The 24,409-nt window shown below is 37.8% G+C and overlaps 1 pseudogene; it reads left to right on the forward strand.

Moving 5' to 3' along the window:
* The first annotated feature begins 1,488 nt into the window (after window positions 1-1,488).
* LOC118499381 lies at window positions 1,489-20,538 on the forward strand (annotated as a pseudogene).
* Window positions 20,539-24,409: the final 3,871 nt, after the last annotated feature.

Raw genomic sequence — 24,409 nt, forward strand, 5'->3', positions numbered from 1 at the left:
AAGTGTTTGCCCACTGGGACTCTATTTTAAAAGAAGAATGAGAATTTTGGCCTTTTAAGCAAAGTTTATACATGAAGAAATTAAGAATGGCAGCAAGGTTCAAGTATATGTCAGTTCTCTCTGGACACTAGTTCATTTACATTTCAATTCTAGAAGATGAAACTAGTGCTAAAATTTGGGTCAGAATTTTTGAGAGCCTAATTTCATGTGGCAAGTGCTTATTCTGGCACTAGGCATTTCCTTCAAACCAAGCCAGAGCCCTGCGAGGTACCAACAGGCTGATGGTTTCCTCTAACCTGCCACTATCTAGTGAAATGTGAGGAGAGGTGTTCCTGTTTGTTGCCAATCTCCTGTTTACCAGAAACATCACCACACCACTTTCCTTAAGCTGTAAAACAAAATCCATGAGGTTACTGTTTTAGAAGGGATAAAAAGGTTTCTGGTATTTGTTTTGCTTGGTTTTGTTTTATAAACAAGGGCATAAAGTTGATTTCTGATGTGGATTTGGGAGAGGTAGTTTGAATAAGAACTTTGAAAGGTTCCTTTGGGTATCCTTTTCTGGCCATCAAGACATGGATGTGCATTTCTTAAAATTCTCACACATTACGTCTTTCAGCCTGGAGACCCTCCAAAAAAACCCTGAGAGGCAATGTCACAGTGGGAGAGGGAAACAGACCTTCCCTCTCTCACTGGCCACTGTGAGGGGCCCTGAGGCTGTTTTTTGGCAAAGTGACAGGACAGTCTTGCTGTGGCATTGTCCCTTGAAGGGAAAGGGGGTTTTGATTGTGCTACATACCAATGTCCAGGAATAATCAGGGGAAGAGGAACTGGTGGCTGCTTAATCAAGAGAGTTATAAAGTACTTGACTTGGAAAATAACTGGTTTTCAGGAATGATATCTCAACCCAGTTATGCTTACTTAGATCTCTGAAATAACAGAGCCCTATTGAGACAATCCTTTGGCAACAGGAAAATCAGGAGAGCAAAAGTAAGCCATTTGGGTGAGCTCTGGCTCCTTTAGAGCAAAAGAGGGGTAGCTCCCCATTAGAAAACACCACTTTTGCCAGGGACCTTTGCAACATGCTGTACCTGCCCCAGCTTTGTTCTGTTTGATAAGGACTTTGTTGTCTCTTTACAAACTTTTAATCAATACTTGAAATGATAATGCAGTTTACTGTTCCAGGACATTGGCATATTTTCCTAGTGGTCTGGTTTTTAAAAATAAATAAGGCTTGCCCTAACTGCTGTGGCTCAGTGGGTTGAGTGTTGCCAGTTCAAATCCTGGTCAGGGCACATTCTTGTGCTGCTGGCCAGATCCCTGGTTAGGGATGTGGGAGAGGCAACCCATAGATGTATCTCTCACTCAGTGATGTTTCTCACCCTCTCTTTCTCCCTCCCTTCTTCTTTCTCTGAAAATAAATAAATAAAATCTTTTAAAAATAAAATAGGGAGTTTCCAGCTGAGCCCACAACTGCCTGCAGCTGACAGAATGTGGGAGTCCAGCCACCACCTGTATGCCTGCAGTGGCGTATGGAAGATGCTACAGGGAGGTCGAGTGCCTGGGGCTGGATCCATGCAGTATCTTCTAAAATTTTTCTTTGAGACTTCAGTCAAGATAAACATGCAGGTAAACATGGCTTGCCTCCTCACACAACCAGAGCAAAAACTACAACTAGACTACAAAATAAATATCACCCAGAATCATCAGAAAATTGAGCTGTATGGAAGTCTGACAATCAAGGAATTAGAGTCCAGATTCATCCAGATGAGTAGGAGTGGGGACATGGAGAGATGTGGAGATGTATAATGGAGGGTCCCACACCCACATGTGGTAGATAAAAATTGGGAGGGATACCCTGGGAACAAGGGATCCCAGCCCCACACCAAGCCACCCAGACCAGGGTTCCAGCACCAGGAGGGTAAGTCCCCATAACCTCTGGTTGTAAAAATCACTGGAGCTTGGGGGTGGGGGTGTGGAAGAAACTGAGATTTTCAGAAGTCTCCTTTTGAAGGCTGCCAATGGACTTTGGACTTACGTAGACTCATTCCCTCTGGGCTTTAGCATCAGGGAAACAACTGGAAGGGCACCAGTGGCATACAGGGAGAAACTGAAGTGACTGCCATGAGGGTGAGAGCTGAGAGACAGCTTCCTCTTGGACAAAGCTTCATAGGCCAGGCAGTAGCATTGTCCCCTCTATGTGCCCACCCCCATAGGTAGCCACAGAAGGGCTTGCCCCACCCTGGAGGTTAACTAAAGCTCCACCACATCCAACTTACCAGTGTGCTTTTTAAATAGGCCACACTACTAAAACAGGAAGTCAAAGCAGCTCTACCTAATACACAGAAACAAACACAAGGAGACTGCTATAATGAGGAGACAAAGAAATATGACCCAAATGAAAGAACAGAATAAAACTCCAGAAAAAGAACTAAATGAGATAAGCAATCTTTCAGATACAGAGTTCAAAACACTGGTTATCAGAATGCTCAAGGAACTCATTGGGTACTTCAACAACATAAATAAGACCCAGGATGAAATGAAGGTTACACCTAGTGGAAAAAAGAACAATTTATTTATTTTTAAAATAATTTTATTAAACCAACAGTGGAGGGGATGAAGCTGAAAATCAAATAAATGGTTTGGAATATAAGGAAGAAAAAAACATTCAATTAGAACAGCAAGAAGAAAAAAAAGAATCCAAAAAAACTGAGGATAGGCTAAGGAGCCTCTGGGACATCTTCAAAGGTACAAACGTTCAAATCATAGGGGTGCTGGAAGGAGAAGAGAAAGAGCAAGAAGTTGAAAACTTATTTGAAAAAATAATGAAAGAAAACCTCCCTAATTTGGTGAAGCAAATAGCCATACAAGTCCAGGAACCACAAAGAAGCATAGCGAATCCCCAAAAAAGAAAGACCCAAAGAGGACCACACCAAGATACATCATAATTAAAATGCGGAAGGTTAAAGATAAAGAGAAAATTTTAAAAGCAGCAAGAGAAAGGCAGATAGTTACCTAAAAAGGAGTTCCCATAAGATTGTCAGATGATTTCTGAAAAGAAACTTTGCAAGGTAGAAGGGACTGGCAAGAAGTATTCAAAATGATGAAAAGCAAGGATCAATAACCTCGATTACTCTATCTAGCAAAGCTATCATTTAGAATGGAAGGGCAGATAAAGTGCTTCCAGACAAGGTAAAGCTAAAGAAATTCATCATCACCAAGCCATTATTACATGAAATGTTAAAGGGAATTATATAAGAAATAGAAGAACAAAACTATGAACATTAAAATGGCCATACATCACGACTATGCATATTTGAATCTAAAAAAAGTAAATAACCAAACAGAAATACAGTCATAGGTATGGAGTTCATTTGGAGGGTTATCAGTTGGAGAGGAAAAGGGGAAAGTTGAGGGGAAAGTACAGGGATTAAGAAGTACAAATTGGTAGGTATAAAATAGACAGGGGGTTGTTAAGGAACAATATAGGATGTGGAGTAACCAAAGAATTTATGTGCATTACCCATGGACATGAGCAGTGCTGTGGGGATAGCTTGAGGGAGTGGGGGGGATGCTGTTTAGAGGGGAGCAAAGGGAAAAATCGGGACAATTGTAATAGCAAAATTGATAAAATATTTTTTTAAAAATCTTGAAAAGCAAATATGGCTTAATTTTTCTTCAGAAAAAAAGCAAAAACAAAAAACAAACTGAAGGAACATAAAGAAATCCTCAGAATAACAGAATGATATGGTTATGTTTTAAGAACAGAGAAGCCAAACTGAAAGCCCATTGTAGCCAAAGGTACAACTATTTGAACAGTAAAATAACATCATGGTGTTTTAAAACTTAAAAGTATAAAGTATCCATGAGTCCAGACTGGTATGTGTTTGAATGAGTAAATAAATTGGTGGGAGAGACCAGAAAAATCTTCAATACAGATTTCCTAACAATTTATGTAATGATTCCACCTTGATGGAGGTATAGTTCCCTACCCCTCTAGTGGGGGGTACCTCGTGACTTCTAAAGAATGCAACCTAGCCTGGCTGGCGTAGCTCAGTGGATTGAGCTCCGGCTGCGAACCAAGGCATCATGGGTTCGATTCCCAGTCAGGGCACATGCTTGGGTTGCAGGCCATGGCCCCCAGCAACCACAAAAAAAAAAAAAAAAAAAGAATGCAACCTACAGAGGAAAGGGGTCAGGCGATGAGTAACTTCACAGTGGGTGCCCGGGTATGCACTACCTCAGACAAGTGATCCAGGCTGTCATCAGTGATGAGTTGATAGCATGTTCCCTTGATGAGATGGGATAAGAATGGCACACACTTTATTTTTGTGGTCTTTATCCCAAAAATACAAACCCCATTTTTATGAGAAAAATATCACAGAAACCCAGACTGAAGGATCTTCTACTGTGTCCTCTAAACTGCCAAGGTTATCACAAACAAGGCAAGTCACTTATAATGTGGAGGAGCCAAAGGAGACACAACCACCAAATGTCATGTATTTGGATGATATTTTGAACAGAAAAAAAAAAAAGATTACTTAAAAATTTTAGGGGAGGGATGGGTGGATGGGCTGGGATGGGAGTAAAGGGCAGAAAACTGTACTTGAATGATTAAAATAAAAAAAATTTTAAAACAAAAACAAGGAAATATAAATGAAGTGTGGATTTCATTTAGTAATATATCAAAATTATATTATTACTTATGACAAATCTGTTAGTAATATAAAATGTTAACAGTAAGGTAAATTGGGTGCAGAGTATGCAGGATTTTTTTCTATCCTTGCAACTTTTCTGTGAATTTAAAGCTACTCTAAATTAAAATACTTATTTTAAAAAATTCAGTGCATGATCATAGCAGGAGAATGGTGAGAACATAGGAAAATAAATCATTGAACTTTATTATAGAAAAATAGAAACGGCTCAATTATTATAGAGGAGAAAATATATTGAATAAAAATGAACAGAGCTCCAGGACTCTGTTACAACAAAATCTCTTAAATTTGTGCCTTTAAGAGTCCCATAAGAAAAGGCTAAAAATAATTTCAAAGAAATGGTTGAAAATTTCCCAAATTTGGCTCAAGACATAAGCCCATGGATTTAAGAAGCTGGGCAAACTCCATATAGGATAAACCTAAAGGAATTCATTTGAAGAACTCTTTGACTTTCAAACTCCTGAAACTAAAGACAAAGAAAGTATCTTAAAGTAACAAGAAAAATAATACTTTACTTATAAGGAAAAGAACAATTTGAATACATTCATGAATTGAGTTTATTGTAGACAGCATAATAGTTGGGTCATTTTTTAAACCAAGTGTCAGGGTTCTATAGATGGGAAATAAGTCATGTTGCTTAAAAATGTCATTTAAATCCTCTGTATTTTAATTTTTCATCTTCTTGTTCTACCAATTATTGAGAAAGTGCTGTTATCATCCAGTTGTAATTGTACATTTGACTATTCAGTGTTAACAAATTTGCTTTGTGTATTTCGAAGTAGTGTTAAAAGATGGAAAAACATTTAGGATTGTTTTGTCCTCTTGATGAATTATTGTGCAGTGTTTCTTCTTTATTCCAAAAAATATTCCTTTCTTTTGAATTTCACTTCAATATCTAATGTTCTCTTTATTATGTTTGCATGCTATCTTTTTTGTTCTTGTTACTTGTAACTCTTCTGTGTCTTTATATTTCAAGTGGATTTCTTGTAGACATCATATACTTGGGTCTTGACTTTATCCAGTCTATTAATCTCTGTCTTTATTGCAATGATTAGACTATTTTAATGCTGTTATTGATATGATTGTGTTTAAATGTACCATGTGCCTATTTGCCCGATGTGTTTTTTTCATTTTTTCTACTTTTGCTGTTTCCTTCTGATTAATTGTATATTTTTAGTGATCCCATTACATTTATATTAGTGGCTTATTAGCTGTGCTCTGTTCTTTGTGTGGTTCCTTTAGCATTTACAGCACACATCTTTGACTTATCACAGTTTACTTTCAAACAGTACTGCTTACTTTTGAGGTACCGCTTCACATCAGTCAGAATGGCCACCATAAACAAATCAACAAACAAATGTTGGAGAGGTTGTGGAGGAAAGGGAACCCTAGTGCACTATTGGTGGGAATGCAGACTGGTGCTTCCACTGTCAAAAACAGAATGGAATTTCCTCAGAAAACTAAAAATGGATCTGCCTTTTGACCCTGCAGTTCCACTGCTGGGATTATACCCTATGAATCCTGACATACCAATTCAATAGAACCTATGCACCCTAATGTTCATAGCAGCACAATTTGTAATTGCCAAGTGCTGGAAGCAACCTAAGTGCCCATCAGTAAATGAGTGGATCAAAAAACTGGTACATTTACACAGTGGAATACTATGCAGCAGAAAGAAAAAAGGAATTTCTACCCTACCTGACAGCATGGACGGAACTGCATTATGCCAAGCGAAATAAGCCAGGCAGTGAAAGACAAGTACCATATGATCTCACCTATAAGTGGACCTAATCAACAAAACAAACAAGCAAGCAAAATATAACCAGAGACATTGAATTAAAGAACAAACTGACAGTAACCAGAGAGGAGAGGGGGGAAGGGATAATGGAGAAAAGTAGGGGAAGGGCCATTAAGGAATATGTTATAAAGTAGACATGGACAAAGCCAAAGGGGGTAGGTCCTAGGGTGGAAGGTGGGGATGGGTGGGTCGGGGGAGGGGCCATTTTTGGGTGAAAATTGAGACAACTGTACTTGAAAAACAATAAAAACAAAAAATCATAATATATTTTCATTTTTTACCTCTCATCTTTTATGGTGATATCATCTATCATAAATCTCACAATATATTTAGTTTTGAAACATAATTTACTGAGCCCATGCCACAGCCACCAGGCCTAGAACTAGCAGAGATGTGGAGGGCAAGGCACTGTTTGGGGGGCGGACAGGTGTGGGGCAAGTTACCCCTAGGAGGGGAGAGCAGAGCAGGGAAGGAGAGACTTTGAGTGGCATAGAGGCAAGAGGGAGGATTGTTAACTAGAGCAACCCCACAGTCTCAGGAGACCATGGAATGCCTTCAGGAGTTCTCTGAACATCATAAACTGAACCTGAATGAACAGTGAGAGCAGGACCAGTTTACTGGCCTCACACTGATTGTCAATGATTGCTATTTAAGGCCCACAAGTCTGTTTTGGTTGCTTGCAGTATGGTTTTCTACAAATTCTTTCAGGATTTACTCGGGAACTTTTGGTGGAGATTTTTTACTACCACAAGGTGTTAGTAAAATGGCCTTTAGTCATTTAATTGAGTTCACATATATAGCAAAATTAATGATACAGGGAGGAGAAGAAGCCAATGGTGTGTGGAAAGCAGCAGAGTTTCTACAAATGCTAGAAGCTATATAAAAGCTCTTGAAGTCAGGAACAAATACAACTGTGCTCCACTAGCTGAAAATACCACAGGAGAAAGTGGGGCAAAAAACTGAAAGATGGCAGAAACTTCAAATGTTATCACAGAATCATTGCCATCTGTAGAAACAGAACCTGCTGAAATTGAGGTGGAAGTCGTGGAAGGCACAATCGAAGTGGAAGATGAAGGCATGGAAATGTCAGAGGACGTGGCTTCTGCCACACAGTCCATAAAGTACATTCAGGGCATGGGCTCCTCTGATGATTCTGCTCTAGCACTGTTGGCAGATATTGCCAGCAAGTACCGTCCAGGTGATAGGAAAGGGCAGATTAAAGAAGATGGCTGTGTATCTGACCCCACAAGCAATACCTCCCACAGGTGGAAAGTATTGAAATTGTGGAATTTCATCTGTGACATGTGAAGGACTTGTCCCATTGTGAGAAATGTAACCATTTAAATGTTTTACCATTTTAAGGATCACATAAAATCACAGTCCACTGAGAGTCTGAAGTGTGAAATATGCAATATATGGTATCTTTGGGAGAGTGCATGGAAACAACATCTCCATTGTTACCATCTTGAAGATGGTGGGGTTAGTAAGACGCAAAGAACTGGGGGGAAAATTCACATGTTTATTCTATGAGAAACACTTTGACTACTGTGGACATTTTAAAGAGCATCTTTTTTTTAAAGATTTTATTTATTTTTAGAGAGAGAAGGGAGGGGGGGAGAGAGAGAGAGAGAGAGAGAGAGAGAGAGAGAGACATCAATGTGCGGTTGCTGGGGGTTATGGCCTGCAATCCAGGAATGTACCCTGGCTGGGAATCGAACCTGGGACACTTTGGTTCCCAGCCCGCTCTCAATCCACTGAGCTATGCCAGCCAGGGGTAAAGAGCATCTTTGAAAACATACAGGTAGTTAGTACATACCTTGTGTTAAAAAGTATGTTTTTTCCAAATTACTTTATGTCTAAATTTCCAAGTCTTTTTAAAATTAGTACCACAGAAACCATCTCCTGTATTTTCAGAGTACACATTGCCTTTATAATATTAGTTTGTTGGAATATTGATGCTTTAAAAGTAAAATCAGTATCAATTTTGAAAGTAATAATCACTCCTGTATCTTGCCAGTTTTTATATTTTTTAAAGAAATATGTTAAAGTAGAGTTTGTGATTATTTCCTAAGGGTCATCAGTTATAAAACTTTAATTATATTGAAACTTCACTGTTACTATTTTTACACTTCCTGTCTTATGTTAACATATTACATAGATGAGTACATTTATAAGCAATCCTGGATATTTTCCTGCCTTGGTATACCTTTGGTCATCTGTTTTGGCCTGGTAGACAGTATATGTCCATCTCCCTCCCACCTCTCCATGGCAAACATGTCAGGAATGGTGGTCAGCCAGGGACATGAGGAAGGTAAGGTCTTAATCCTGGGAGCTATCCTGGGCTCAAGGGAGATGTCCCAGGGACTCTACCTTAGGGCCTGTGGTTCTTACAGTTCTGCCTCTGTCCCCTTTGCCTCCTTTTCCCCTGTCAGATTCCCTGTGTTGCTCCCATTCCTTAAGCATTTTTTGCAAGATCTCCTGTGCCAGATACAGGAACTACCACCAATTACTATTTTAAGGATGAATGCTGGGTAGTCTGTGGACCCACTATAACAAAAGTGTAGGGGTGGCAGTTACTACAATGAGCTGTCTCAGATGTCTGGACACTTGTTTCCAAGTCCTTGTGTGTGATTCTTAAAGCTGTTTAGAGTATTAATACAGTTAATATAGGAGAGCTATCCCACGCTGTTCAATATCTTTCTCTTTGATGCTGGAGTTTAGAAAAATTTTTTTTAAAGATTTTATTTATTTATCTTTAGAGAAGGGAAAGGGTGGGAGATAGAGAGGGAGGGAAACATTGATGCCCAAGAGAGGCATTGATTGTTGGCTTCTCATACATCCCCAGCTGGGGACCTCGCCCTCAACCCAGGCAGTGCTCTGACTGGGAATTGAACCAGCGACCTTTCCATTTATAGGGGTATGCCCAACCCACTGAACCACACTAGTTATGGTGACTTTGAAGAACTTTGGATGAAATGTTTTCATAAATCCTTCACTCTTTAGAGTGGCTTGCTACATACTACTTGAAGCTTAGAAACCAGATAGGTTGAAATAATGTGGTATCCTTAATATTCAGATTTTGTTATTAATAGGAACCGAATAAATATGCCAATAACAAGGGAATCTCATACTTAGGGCTCAGTATAGATTTAAGAGGCATTTTTTCCCTCTTTTTAAAATACAGTTGACATTCGATATTATTTTGTATTAGTTTCAGGTGTATAGCATAGTGGTTAGACATTTATGTAATTTACAAAGTGATCCCTCCAGTAAGTCCTAGCACCCCCCTGACTCCACACATAGTTATTACAGTATTATTGACTATATGCCCTATGCTGTATTTTTCATCCCTGTGACTACTTTGTAACTACCGATTTGTATTTCTCAATCCCTTCACCTTTCTCACCGTGTCTTGCATTCTGCCTCCCATCTGGCAACCATCAGTTTGTTCTCTATGTGATTGTTTCTGTTTTGTTTTTTATTTTGTTCTTTAGAGTCCACATTTGAGTGACATGGTGTTTGTCTTTCTCTGTATGACTTACTTCATTTAGCATAATACCCTCTTGGTCCATCCATGCTGTCACAAATGGTAAGATTTCATTCTTTTTTATGGCTGAGTAATACTTCATTATATATACATGTAATACAGCCTTTTTATCCATTTGTCTGGTGATAAACACTTAGATTGCATCCATAGTTTGGCTATTGTAAATAAAGCTGGTTCCATGTGTACTGAAAAGAATGTATATTCTGCTTTGGGGTGAAATGCTTCAAAAATGTCAATTAAATGCAACTGGTCTAATGTGTCCAAAAAACGACCCCCATAATGTATCATTTGTTCAGAGCTTTGAAAATTAGAAAAATATTTTTATCCTCATGTTTCCAGGTTATCATGCTCTTTATTTCTACATAGAAATCCATTCCTACCTGGTGGCATTTTTCTTCTGTCTGATGAATTTATTTATCTTTTCCTGTAATACTTGTCAGTTAGTGATAAATACTTTCAGGTTGCATTTGTCAGAAAATGTATTATATTTGCTAGGTATAGAAATCTAAGTTGACTTTTGTTTTCTTTCAGTACTTTAACACTCTCAGTTCATTGTCTTCTGCCTACTGTATATCTTTTCTGGCCAGAAGTAGGCATTCATTCTTATCTTTGTTCCTCTGTGCATATTATGTCTTTTATGCCTACTTAAGATTTTTTCCTTGTCAGTGGTTTTCAGCACTTTAATTATAATGTACCTTGATGTGGTTTTCTTCATGTTTCTTGGCATTCATGTAATTTCTTGATGTCAAGGTATGTACATGTTGTCAAAATTTGAACATTGATCTTTATTTCTTCAAATGTTTTTTTCTCCCTCCTTTGTTTCTTTTGAAGTGCTACTTATTCCACATGTGTTATATAACTTGGTATTATCCCACAGGTCACAGATAATTCTGCTTATTATTTCCTAATCCTTTTTCACTGTGGGTTTTTTTCTTTTATAGTTTTAACTTATTATAGATTAACTGTGCCTTAAAGTCATCAATCTGTCTTATGTCATCTATTCTTCCTTATGTTGTATCTATACTTTTATTAATCCTATTGAGGGTTTGATTACTTATTTTATGGTAGGTTTGTTTTCTGATGTGAACACTGGCCTGCAGTGTCTGCGGTGTTATGGATGAGAGGAGATACACTCACACAGACTATTGAGTCCTGTGGAGGAAAAGGGATGGCATGGCTACTCTCACAAGAGGAGAATGCCCCGACCCTTGCCTTGACAGGTTTTTATTGGCTTTCAGTTTGCACAGGAATACAGGTAAAGCTCGTTAATCATTGTCAGGCAGTAAGGATCAAACAATAGATAGTATACAGAGAACTACAAGGGCTTATTCTGAGTCAGGGTCTGTTAGCTAAAGGGCTACAAAACTTTGGGAAACAAACTCATTTCCTGCTCAGACCCTTATCATTTAATTGAGCAAAGCAGATTTCACAGTAGTTTATGTATTCTTTCTTAGGCCTGATCACCTCGGGGAACCCACCCCTTCCAGCACAGGGCTGCACCACCCTTTGCCATTGTTTCAGGCTTAAGTCAGGCAGGGGAAGTAAGGCAGCCAAGAGACTGGGAGACATCTCACAGACAGAATGTGGACTCAGGCTATGTCAAAGCTGAGGGATGAGGGTCCATCACCCCCTTTTGCTATATCCCGCCAAGTCCTTCCCTGGGGCCTCTCTGTGATTGTGCCTGTCTTAGGTCGTTCCTCCCTTGAGGAATCTTACCTGTCATTGGCTATCTGATCAAGCATTGGGGGCCAGGCAGAGTGAAGAAAAAGGAGCAGAAGCAGTGCTCCTGCCAGGGAGATAAGCTTTGTCTCCTTGGTGGCTTATGATCCAAAGGCCGCTCACTCAGCCTTAGACATGGGGTGGGGGGCAGTTACAGTTTCTGAAACCAGGCAGGGCAGTTTCCAACAGTTTTCAGATGTTTTTTATATTTAAAATTTTAGTTTTGAACTTTTAAAAAAATTCCCTTTTTCTTCTCATCATGTTCATGTTTCTCTTTTTCATCTCAAACATATATATTCACTGTTTTAATGGCCTTGATTATTAACTTTATGTGTGTCATTTCTTACTCTTGCTACTTACTGATTTTTCACCTTGATAAGAGTTGTATGTCCCTACTTGTGTTCATTCTTAGTAATTTTTGTTAAGTGTTGGATACTATGAATTTTATAACATCTTATATTATTTTAAGTTTTCAGGGATGTTTTCTAGAATGTAGCTAAGTTATTTGCAAGTAATTTGATTCTTTCAAGGTTTGCTTTGTTATGTGAGATGTAGAGCTCACTGTAGTCTCGGACTAATTTGGCATCTTTAGTACAGCAATAAATACCCTTCTGGTTATCTCCTTAGTTGGCCAAAAACTAGGAAGTTTTTCTACCTTGCTTCATGGGAATAGACACTTTCTATCTCTGTGCAGGCTTTGGTGATTTTCAGCCTACTCTTTTTCATTGGTCTTTCCCCACCTGCCAGTGTGTTTCTTAAAGGCTTATACAAGTTAGTACTCAGGAGACCTTTCTGCAGGTCTCCAAGACTCTTCATCAGTACATCTCTCTTCTCCGGTATTTCATCCTACAAATTTTAGTTGCCATGGCTGCCTTAAAGTCCATTTCTATTTCCTCATCTTTCTGAGTCAGCTGGGCTTTGTTCAGACTCTTTTTGTGTTGTGGGTTGGAAACTCTCTCAGCTGTAAGCAGTGATAATCATAGAGTTCACTTAATTTATTTCTCTATTCTCAAGTATCCCTGTCTGCACTGCTTGTTGTCTAGAGTCTAAAAGCCATTTTATGTAATTTGTATGGTTTTTTAGGTATCTGATATGGAGGGTTAAGTCAGTTTCTTTTACTCTGTTATGGCCACATTTCAAAGTCTGTATGAAAATTTTTGCTCAAAACACAGAAATTGACCATTTTAGTTTTTATTTTATTAAAGATTTTATTTATTTATTTTTAGACAGATGGGAGGGGGTGTGGAGAGAGGGAGAGAAACATTGATGTCCAAGAGAAACATCCATCAGTTGCCTCTCCCACACCCCCATCTGGGGACCTGGCCCACAACATAGGCATGTGCCCTGACTGGGAATCAAACAAGCAAGCTTTCAGTTTGCAGGATGATGCCCAACCCACTGAGCTACACCAGTCAGGGGGAAATTGGCCATTTTAGAATAGGCTTCGGATTAAAGAGTTTAAGGAAAATGACCTATTATGAGTGTAAGAAAATGGTTTTTTTGGTAACTTTCCCCCCAAAAAGTTTCTTGTGAATGCACTCAATGTGCCACTTCTGAAGCTGTACCTTCCTTCACATTCAAAAACAGTGAAACCTATGCAGCTAACTCAAATGCTAAATTATTCTTCATTCACAGGGTACTGCTTCACCAAACCAGAACTGATCTTCATGTTGGAAGTAGGAGAAGATCCATGGTTACTAGAGGAAGAATTGCTAAGCAGAAGCTCCCCAGGTAAGTTATTGAATACTGGCAGAAGGCATCCAGGAAAATTAGATCAGTTACAAGTGAGCAGTTTGAATTGCTCTCTAGCACTCTCATTTTAGAGAACTTTACATTTGGAATTTTAGAAATAATAGGTCTGACATGTTAGGTAGGTAGCCAACAAAGGGAATGGATTATAAGCATGTTAATATTCTCATCTATAAAAGATAAGAGCTAAGTATACCATTTGAAGCTGAAAAATAAGTAATGGATCTGTATTAACAGTAAAAAGAAAAACTAAGAAAGGTCAATAAAGCCGCTAAAATTGGAAGTAAAGAGATCAGAAGAGAGAAAGGAAATGATTTTATCATCATATAATAATTGCTCAATACCATCTAAATAAATAGATAATTAAGGAATTATGTAATGTAATTAGAAAGATAACTATTGGAGCAAAGCACAACCTTCATAATTGTTAAAAGTTACATACATTTGACAGAGCAAAGAATACAGACCTGTTACTAGAAAAGTTTCCTATAAAGCTGTATCAAGGGTCTCCTGGGCCACCATCAGGTTCATTGAGTCTCTAGGAAGACTAAGCATATCGTCATACTCATAGCTAAGATTTATACAGTGAGATGATACAAAGCAAAATCAGCAAAGGGAAAGGTGCATGGGGTGAAATCTAGAGGAAACCAGGTACAAGCTTTGAAGACCCCTGGACATGAATTGTAACAACACATGTGAAATGTTGTCTATCTCAAAAATTCAGTAGGGACAAGGTACTTGGGAACCATCTAGAAATCTAAGTTTTCAGATGCCAGCCAAAGGTTAATCTTCCAAGCAGGCCTTTGTCAGGATAGCAGTCTCCTGCCTGCTGTGTTAACTCTTTTCTGCACTAAAAGTCTGCAAACATACTCTATAACGAAGAGTAAAACAAACATATCTGTCACATCACTGATGTAAATGTATTAAGTTCACCTGTTAAGAGAAATGCTATCAGATTATCAAAGAGATACACCTAAAATATAATTCAGAAAGTTTGAAATACAGTCCTAAACTAAAACAATAAACATGGAAATAACTCAGTATATATTTATGCTGAGTATATAAGGTTCATTTCAGGTCAAAAAGAACAGTTGCTTAAAAGGATAACTTTTAAAGGAAATATAAAAGTTTTCAATATTACTATGCCAAATAAATTATCAAGAGCCATAAAACAGAAAACTCCAAGAGTTGTAAGGAGAAATAGGAACACATTCAATATGACAGACCTTGCTCTTCCTCTCTGATTTCATACCACAGCCAGTAGACTCGAGAATACTGCTGAGTGTGACCAGCAAAACCTAAAACATTTACTCTCTGACCTTTTACAGAAAAGTTGACCAACCTCTGGTCTAGAAACTATAACTAGCATATTTTATAGAATTAATCTATTATGTGTCTTTCAAAAATCTATTCTGAAAACAAAGAATAAATCTCATTTTAAATGATCTTGGAACATTGAGAAAAATCTAAAGGTATTTTAGACAAATCTTGATACATTTCACAAAGTAGAGATATTATTTTTCAATAACACTAAATTGCAAACATAAAAATTAAAATTCTTCTATCTTAAAATCAATAATGCATGCATATTTTTATAAAAACCTATTTTATCAAAGAGTAAATCAATATTTTACAATATCCAGAATTTTTAAAATATATTTTATTGATTATGCTATTACAGTTGCCCCATTTTTTTTCTCCCCTTTATTGCCCTCTGCCCTGTACCCGTCCTTCTACCATCATTCCCCCACCCTAGTTCATGTCCAGGGATCATACATACAAGTTCTTTGCCATTTCCCAAACTATTCTAAACCTCCTCCTGTCTATTTGTACCTACCATCTATGCTTCTTTCTTTTTATTGTTGAATCAAGTACAGTTGTCTGCAGTTTCCCCCAGGACCCTTCCCCCACCCCAGGCATCCCTACCTCCCTTCCCTGATTCCACCCTTCCTTGGTTATATCCTTTATAGCTGTTCCTGAAATCCCTTCCCCTCTTCCCCCATCTAGGCTTCTTATTCCCTGTACATTTAACCCCATTCTCCCCCTTCCCTCTTCCTGCTGATAACCCTCCATGTGATCTCCATTTCTGTGATTCTATTCTGTTCTAGTTTGCTTAGTTTGTTATTGTTTTTGATTTTTAGGTTCTGTTGTTGATAGTTGCCACTTTGTTGTCATTTTACTGTTCATATTTTTATCATCTTCTTTTTCTTAGGTAAGTCCCTTTAACATTTCTTATAAAAAGGGCTTGGTGAGGATGAACTCCTTGAACTTGACCTTATTGGGGAAGCATTTTATCTGCCCTTCCATTCTAAATGATAGCTCTGCTGGATAGAGTAATCTTGGATGTAGTTCCTTGCCTTTCGTGACTTAGAATACTTCTTTCCAGCCCCTTCTTGCCTGTAAGGTTTCTTTTGAAAAATCAGCTGATAGCCTCATGAGAACTCCTTTGTAGGTAACTGTGTCTTTTTCTCTTGATGCTTTTAAGATTCTCTCCTTATTTTTAATCTTGGATAATGTAATTATGATGTGGCTTGGTGTGTGCTTCCTTGGTCAAACTTCTTTGGGACTCTCAGCTTCCTGGACTTCCTGGAAGTCTATTTCCTTTGCCAGATTGGGGAAGTTCTCCTTCATTATTTTTTCAAACAGGTTTTCAATTTCTTGCTCTTCCTCTTCCCCTTCTGGCACTACTATGAATCGGATGTTGGAATGTTTAAAGTTGTCCTGGAGGTTCCTAAGCCTCTTCTCATTTTTTTGAATTCTTGTTTCTTCATTCTGTTCTGGTTGAATGTTTATATCCTCCTTGTGCTCCAAATTGTTGATTTGAGTTCTGGTTTCCTTCCCTTGACTCTTGGTTCCCTGTGTACTTCTCTTCATTTCACTTTACATAGGCTTCACTTCTTCCTCTATTTTGCCACCATATTCAACCACTTCTGTGAAAATCCTGACTACTAGTGTTTTGAACTGTGCATCTGATAGGTTGGCTATCTCTTCATTGCTTAGTTCTGTTTTTGGAGCCTTGATCTGTTCTTTCATTTGGGCCACATTTCTTCATCTGAGCCTGCCTATTACGTTGTAAGGGGTGGAGCCTTAGGTATTCACCAGGGTGGGTCAACCTACCTAGGTGTGTTATGGCACTGTATGTGGGGGAGGGGTCTAAGCTGGAACAGTGCCACTTGATTTACTCTCGTCTGGCTTTTAGTCACTTTCTGCACTACCCACAAGCAAATTGGGCCCTTCTGGTGCTGATTCCTGGGTAGGTGGGTTTGTGTATATTCTGGCACCCTGTGGGTCTCTCCAATGAACTCTCCTATGAGGATGGGAGTTTCTGCTGCTGCCTCAACCCCCACAGGTTTTTTCAGTCAAAGGCTTTGAGGCTTTATTTCTCTGCATTGGAACCCTGGGTTGCATGGTCTATCTTGTTCCCCAGTTGTACCTTCTGGATGATCCACATGTAAATATTGGGACCACCCACTCCGCCAGCTGCCACCTTGCCCAATCCACCAGCCTCTGCCTTGCTGAGTGTCCTATCTACTCTAGCTCCCTGTCTCTGCCTGTCCTACCAGTCTGGATGAATGTTTCTTCTTTAACTCCTTGGTTGTTGGACTTCCATACAGTTCTATTTTCTGGCAGTTCTGGTTATTTTTTGTTTTTTAAATATGTTGTTGTCCCTTTGTGGTTGAGCAAGGAAGCAAAGTGTATTCACCTATGCTCCCATCATGGCTGGAAGTCCAGAATTTTTTTTAATTGAAACATATGTGTCAGAACCTTTGGGCTATAGATAAAGCAGTGCTTAGAGAAAATTTTCAGTCTCATATACTATTTTAAAAAGAAGAAAGTTAAAAAAACTAGGAAACTAAAGAGTCAACTACATAGTTGGGCATATAAGTCTCATTCCATAAGGAATATGTTGAATATCATAAAGTAATTTTAATTTTCTCAGTTTTAGAAAAAACCCAACTTGATGAACTCTCAGAGAAGAGCCCAGAAAGCCAAGGCAAACAGTTGTGGTAAGTTTTATTTATCAACAAATCATTGACTACAGAGCAAGAAATTTCAGGAAAACCATGTAATATGGAGGTAAACATTTATCCTGTAAGAATGATATCTTGTAAATTTGACACTACAGGGCCTCCTTACTTGCACCCCAGCTCATTGACCCCTCATTGTCAATATTCAAGAAAGAAGACTCATGAGATTAATGTAGGTGAGAAAGGGACCCTCAGTATTAAGGATGGCAGAACTAGTACTGGAAAGAAATCTTTTGTTTACAGTAAAAATGTAAAAGCCTTTGATTATAAAGAGGAAGTTATTCAGCATCAGACAATTCAGACTTTGTGGCAAGGTTTTGAATGTAATAAATGTGGAAAATCTTCCCTTGAAAAGACTGCTGTTGTTACATCTAATAAATACCACCCAAAAGTGCAATTTTATCAACTTAATATATTTGGGGAAAACCAATATGATAAATCAATCCTTATAGTCTCTCAGAGCTATTATCCAGAGGAGAAGAGCCACTGTGAGTTTAATGGATATGAATGTAATGAAAACAAAAATAAATTTCAATAGAATCACTCAAAGAACTGACACAGAAATCTTTCAGCCAAAAAGCCCACATTAGAGAACACCAGGATATTCATAAAGGGATGACACCTTTTGAATATGGAAAGAAATTCAGCCATAATTCAGCCCTTTTGGTGCATTAGAGAACTCATACAACAAACCCACCCTCTGACTGTGACGCATCTCTAGAGACATTGGGTTACCAATTAACTTTCAGTATACATCAGGGAACTCACATAACAGTGAAACCCACTGAGTGTAATGAATGTGAAAAATCCTGTTGTATGAATTCACATGTAGCCCAGCCTCAGAAAAGTCACACAGGGGAGAAATGCTATGAATGTCACAAATGTGGGAAAGCTTTCAATGAAAAATCATACCTCTGAAAACATCAGAGAACTCACACAGGAGAGAAACCCTATAAATGTGATGGGTACGAGAAATCTTTCAGTGCAAAGTCTGGCCTAAGAATACATCAGAGAACTCACACGGGGGAGAAACCATTTGAATGTGATGAATGTGGGAAAACTTTCAGCCATATGTGAGGCCTAAGGAATCATCGGAGAACTCACACAGGGGAAAGACCATATAAATGTGATGAATGTGGGAAGGCTTTCAAACTGAAGTCAGGTCTAAGAAAACATCATAGAACTCACACAGGGGAGAAGCCCTATAAATGTAATCAGTGTGGGAAAGCTTTTGGTCAGAAGTCACAACTTAGAGGGTGTCATAGAATCCACACAGGAGAGAAACCCTACAAATATAATCATTGTAGGGAAACTTCCAGCCAGAAATCAAACCTTAGAGTATATCACAGGACTCACACTGGGGAGAAACCCTATAAATGTGATGAGTGTGGAAAAACTTTCAGGCAGAAATCTAATCTAAGGGAACATCAGAGAACTCAACACAGGAGAGAAACCCTATGAATGTAATGACTGTGGAAAAGCTTTCAGTGAGAAGTCAGTCCTAAGAAAACATCAGAGAATTCACACAGGAGAGAAACCCTATAAATGCAACCACTGTGGAGAGGCTTTCAGCCAGAAATCAAACCTCAGAGTACATCAGAGAACTCACACAGGGGAGAGACCCTGTAAATTTAATAAATGTGGGAAAACTTTCAGCCAGAAATCAAGCCTTAGGGAACATCAGAAAGCCCACACAGGGAACTAAACATATGAATATAAAGAATAGGGAGAAACCAAGTAGGGAGGAAATAAAATCTCACAATACAAAAGAGATCAAATTGGAGAGAACCCCTATGAATATAATGAACACTTGAAAGTTCCTCTGTAATTTACCAACCCTCACTAAACATCAGAGAACTTACACAGGAGATAAAGTCTTAGAATATATTTTGTGTAGGTAGTATTTCATCCAGAGTGTGGACCTCAGTGTAGATCACAGAACTCACCCAGCAAAGAAACTCAGTAAAGATAAAGAATATAAGATATACTTTGTGCACTCAATCATCAGAAAATTCATACTGCAGAAAAACTCTGGTAGTGTAATAAAAATCTGAAAACTCTGTGCCAGCAATCAAAACTCATCTATTATAGAGAAATCACAGTGAGAGAACTGGGAATGTTATCAGTGTTTGGTAACTGTTAGCCAAAATCTAGCTTTCTTAGTACAGCTGAAAACACAGAGAGAGACCTCATCACATAACAATGCAGACAAGATATGTGGTAGTGAATGTGGAGATTTATTCTACTGTAAATTATCCCTCAATGTGACTTACTCAGGGGTAACCACCTCTGTTACATAAGAAGTATTGATTCTTCACCAGTAACTATTTCCTCTTCTCCTTCATACCACACTGAGTCTAAATTTCTCAACTACTTTGTCATCCAAACAGGGTCATATTATTAACCTCTGGCTAGTGGAATGTGGGAGTCATCAACAAGTCTCATTAGACACATCCCTGATATTCTCCATGTTTTCTCCTGTCCCTTACCAGAATGCAGTGGCAGTTGCCCTCAGTGAAACCATGGGGCTCAAGATGGAAGAGCCCATGATAAAAGGAAACAGTCCCAGAGTGACTGTTGGATGGAGCTTTTTTTGGTTACACAGTTAAGATTTTTGCAGTGAGAAACTTGTTCTCTGTTGAGCTTTTGTAGGTTTTGGTATACTTAATGTTGGCATATACTTGCCATCTCTCAGTTAACAAAGCCTATGAGTATTTCTGTGGACATCTGAACCCAATAAAGAAACATCACATAGGAGAAACTCCTGACAATATACTGAGTGACCATAGAATTTATCCATAATGCTTCCTTGTAAGCTCAGAAAATATTAGGAGAAGAAATCCAACATTAAATATACGTAGGCAATCCTTTACCAAAAAATGACTCATAGATGGAGGACAGGGTGACAGCTGGGGTCAGAAGGAGATCAGAGGGTGGAGGGGTTGAGTAAAAAGAAAAAAGGACTCATGGACATGGACAACAGTGTGGTGACTGCTGGGGGTAAAGGGGACTAATGGTAATAGAAAAAATGCAATAAAGACTAAGTAGAAATAAATTATATATAAACAGTATGATTATATTCCTTATTTTCATTATTATACTAGTATTCAAATCAATAACCCAAAGATATAAGCATAGTTTAAATTTAAAAATATAATTTTGATCTCCTAAAGAGTAGAAATGTTGAACAAATATCTGATCATTGAGTTATGAATGTGTGAAAGTTTTCAACAAATTATCAAACTTCAATATCTCTGAGTATGTTACAAGAGGAAAATCTATTAGCCTTTACCTAGAAATACTTATATCAAAACTATTTTTCATATGTAATATTAAAAGATTTAATGATAATATAACTATTGATTCATAGACATTCACTAGAATAAGAAGCTTTAAAAGAACAAAAAAATAAATTCCATAAACTGAACAGCATTGAAGTATATGAATATTTTCTGAGTTCTGTATTGCTTATCTATGAGTTTATATACGTGCATGCTACTTAAGAGATACTTGTTTCATATGTGTATTGGAATTCAATGTTGTAACAGAATTACATACCCCTTGTGTAGTAACTATTCTGATATCAGCTTCAATTTGTCACATGTATGTTAATAGTAAATACACCTTTTATATGAAGTGTCTGAAAATTCAGAATCATATCACATTCCCTTTCTTATGCTGCCCTCTGACATGTAGATATAGGAAAGAACATTGTTACTAAACTGTCTCTTTTCAATGAAGCCAAACAATTAAAACATATATATTTAGCCATATGTGTGGCTAAATGTGTGTGTTATGGCTATGGCTTCCTGGTGTGCACACACACCCCACACATGCACAACCATATATAAAATCTTAAATATCACTCATTCCTCGAATGTATCAAGTATTCAAAGGAGCCCTTTGAAGGCATTCTTTATTTATGGTACTTTTAAAAATTTCTAGCTTTGAAATTTTTGCTGAAATAATCAATCTGAAACTTGTCTAGTTTTCCCACTAGAGTCATTTTACACGGCATTTGGCATTCTCTGTCTCACTTAAGCAATGTCTTGCTTTGGGTCCTTGTTTCTCCCTCAGCCACCTAGCTTCCCAAACTTTGGGTTCTTTTTGTGCTCTGCATTATCAGATACCTGATGCATTCAAGAAAGGTTGTTAGTTTCAAGTCTGCCCAGCTGTTGTCTTAGGGAGAGGTACAATGGTCTTTCCTGCTCTTTACTTACTGAGCTGTAACTGAAAGTTGTCATTTGATTTTTAACAAGTGTTCTTAGGTGATTTGATGGGAAAAGGAGGATTGTTTTCAAAGAGGTGTTAAAATAACTGGATATTCTTATATTTAAAATTCCTCTCTGTTTATACCATAATTAAATATTTATTCAAATAGGTTGTAGACCTAAACAAAATACCTAACAGTATAAAATTTGTTAGAAAGCATGGAAGAAAATAATTGTACTTCAAGGAACACCAAGATTTTTAAGATTTAATACAAAATGTGAAACATAAAAACAAAAAAAATAATTTGGAATTTATTAAAATTTAAAATGCTTTTCAAGATTTTATCAAAATGAAAAAGGAAATCATAGATTTGGAGGAAATATCTTTAGTAGATATATCTGACAAAGGACTTGCATGTACAATGTGTACAGACCATTCATAAAGCTATAATAATACAGAAGACCCAGGTAAAATGGGAAAAGTAAGAGAAAGGTTAAAACAGTCTTTTTACAAATGAAGATATATAGTTAGTCAATAAGTTGGTAAGATTCCAAAGTTTTAGTCATCAAGAAAGTACAAATTAAAACTATAAGATAGCAGCATTATAAATCCATTTGAGAGTTCTGTATATATAATGCAACAAACAATTTCACTTCTAGGTATTTACCCCAGAGGAACAAAGAATTGTACCAAAAAAATAATAAAAATAATTTTTAAAGAATTATACCAAAATATTCATAACATTTTATTTATAGTAGTCCCAAGTAGAAAGAACTAAAATGTCCATCAACAGCCTTGACCAGTGTGGCTCAGTTGGTTGGGCGACATCCTGCAAAGAGAAAGGTCATTGGATCGATTCCTGGTCAGGGCACATGCCTGGGTTGTGGGTTCAGTCCCCAGTCAAGGCATGTGCAAGAGGCAACCAATTGATATTTCTCACACTGATGTTTTTCTCTCTCTCTTACTCCCTTTTCCTCTCTCTAAAGATTAATAATATCTTTTAAAAAATAAAATGTCCATCAACTGATAAATGTATAAACTGTTATATTACTTAATGGACTACAGTTCAGCAATAAAAAGGAAGCAAGTCCTAATACATTGATAAATTTCAATAAGATTATTCTGAGTAAAAGAAGTGAGGCACAAGAGAGTAGAGCTACATGGCTCCATTTATATGAAATTCTAGGAAAGACATCTAAACTAGAAGTGTAGCAGACCATTGGTTGCCGAGGGGTGGGGATGAGGATTAGCTGGGTAGGGGAACAAGGGAATGTGTTAATGTGATAGAATGTTCTATATCTTCATTGTGATGGTATTTACAAAGTTGTATACATTTTCATATAAAATATACCAAAGTGAGTATATATGATATGAATTATACCCCCCAAAAGTTTATTTTTAAAATTGTAAAAGTGAATTTTGGAACCCTAGTATACTGAGACCCAGATTCTCAATTTGCTAAGTGGTTTATTGACTTAATTACTTGGGTATTTATTCCCTTTCCCCTCCTCTATGGCTCTGACCTTGGGCAAGTTATTCTCATTTATGTTCCACAGATTCCTCATATGTGAAAGGTGGGTAATGATGATAATTACTACAGTCCTTTTTGGAGTCATTTTCTGGGTTAATCTATATCAGTCACAAAAAAGTAGAATCTGGCACTGAGTAAATGAGCAATAATAACTATCATGATTATACTATTAGTATTTTTAAAAATCAAAGTAAAGGTCTGTGGTTGGTGTTTCTTTAAAAAGCTTAAAGCAAGAGAGTAGTTCTTCCACCCCGCCGCTGCCAAGAAAGGGTAAATTACACCCAAAGGAGATTCAGCCTTGATGTGATGGGTAGGTGGGAGGTTCCTTGCCCTATTATGGCATCAATTTTTCTCTATCCATGACACCATTTTTGAAGTTTTTGAAACCTGAGGCCCTCTTGATTGGCTCATATGACTTCGCCCAAAACATTTTCTATGTGTCAGTTACCAGGAAATTGCTTTTTTGGAAAGATAGAAGAAGTCCCCCTTCTCATCACTCTTACCTTTGCCCACACCTCCTAGAGCTTCTCTCTGGTAGAAGCTCTTTGAAGCCAGAACAAAGACAGAGTATTGTCAATTGGGTTCTTTGTTACAGTCCAGGGTAGAAGTTACACACCAATATACAATATAAATGTTTTAGAGAGAAGTCACACTTATGGAAATGTACACACGCACACACACCTTTGAGTTACTACCCTGAGATCTGTTTCTATTACACTGGAGGTGATTTCAGGTGTCACGTATGATCCCTTTTAACACAGGGCTGCATCCTCTGTTCTCTTGAGTAATACAGTCACAGGGTAACTTCCAAGAGAAAAGGGTACTCAGAAATTAGAAGTTGACTTGGCCCTAATCATAGGCAAAAGGCATGAGTTTTCACATTCTTCACCACAGGTGTGTCAGAACATGAAAAAAAAAAATTCAAGTATTAGATGGCCCTCTGTGAGTGTAGAGTCCATGGGGGCAGGATTTGGGCCAGTGTTTGAGAATTCATTTTTGGGTCATTGGAGAATTTTGGCAGGACCTTGAGTGGAGACTGACCTCAATTCTTAGAGGTCCTTCCTCTTCATAAGAGAAACTTCTCATCAGTGGTTTGGACATGAATATATCGGT

The sequence above is a fragment of the Phyllostomus discolor genome, chromosome 3, assembly GCF_004126475.2.
Source record: "Phyllostomus discolor isolate MPI-MPIP mPhyDis1 chromosome 3, mPhyDis1.pri.v3, whole genome shotgun sequence".
In the NCBI taxonomy this organism is placed as follows: Eukaryota; Metazoa; Chordata; class Mammalia; order Chiroptera; family Phyllostomidae; genus Phyllostomus; species Phyllostomus discolor.